This window comes from Diaphorina citri, unplaced genomic scaffold (assembly GCF_000475195.1).
Source record: "Diaphorina citri unplaced genomic scaffold, Diaci psyllid genome assembly version 1.1 scaffold24855, whole genome shotgun sequence".
Classification (NCBI taxonomy): domain Eukaryota; kingdom Metazoa; phylum Arthropoda; class Insecta; order Hemiptera; family Psyllidae; genus Diaphorina; species Diaphorina citri.
Genome location: NW_007402196.1, coordinates 1 through 780, shown reverse-complemented (window position 1 = coordinate 780; position 780 = coordinate 1). Strand labels below are relative to the sequence as shown.

Sequence of the window (780 nt, the reverse complement as noted above, 5' to 3'; positions counted from 1 at the left end):
TTTCAGTCCGTTTCTGCCTCTTCTCAAGAAAGACTCGTCAAAGCGGACCACCATTATTATTAGGCCGACAGTACACGATGCTTCACGATTCTCACAGAACGATCTGATGAAACTTGACAACATGGTAAGCTTACTGACCGAACAAAGTGAGGTCTCTTTTATTTTATTTTTAGTTCTCCCTCTTTTACTTATAGTGTAGGTAAGGTACCTACATAATTATGTAGGTATTTGTTAGCACACCTCTGTGGGCGAGTGGTTAAGTAAACTCTCAATCTGGAGGTGCTGGGTTCGTCGGGGTGGAAATTTTCTGAACAAACTTTTCCGATCCCTTCTACGACTTTATTTTTTCGGAGTTTTGACCTCAGATTTGGATTTTTCCCAACTTTTTACATGGGAATCGACCATTTATTTATAATTTTTATCCATTTGCAACTGCTCCATTCAATTTATTTTCTTGTCTCTATCAACAGGTGTTTGACTTGGCTATGGAGAAGGATGAGACCATCAACATATACGGAGTCAACGCTGTATTAGACTTGAAAGATGTGCGGGTAGGCCATGTCCTAACGCCTGGGAATATTAAGAAGGCCGTACATTCCTGGCAGGTAAGTGGAGATGAGTGAGTTATATAAAAAGAACTACTTCTTTCGGTGAACTACTCAGTTAATGAGTCAGATCTTGACTGTCTCTACCTCAGTACCTCTACACCAGCCATTCTTAACCTATGGTCCGTGGACCACTAGTGGTCCGCGAGAAGGTTTCAGGTGGTCCGCGAGAGGT

At 41.9% G+C, this 780-nt stretch overlaps 1 long non-coding RNA gene across 1 annotated transcript; it reads left to right on the top strand.

Annotated features, from left to right (window-relative positions):
* Nucleotides 1-5: 5 nt before the first annotated feature.
* On the top strand, nucleotides 6-595 carry LOC113473325. Its single transcript, XR_003395330.1, has 2 exons — nucleotides 6-124; nucleotides 471-595. It is a non-coding gene; the product is annotated as an uncharacterized LOC113473325 (long non-coding RNA).
* Nucleotides 596-780: the final 185 nt, after the last annotated feature.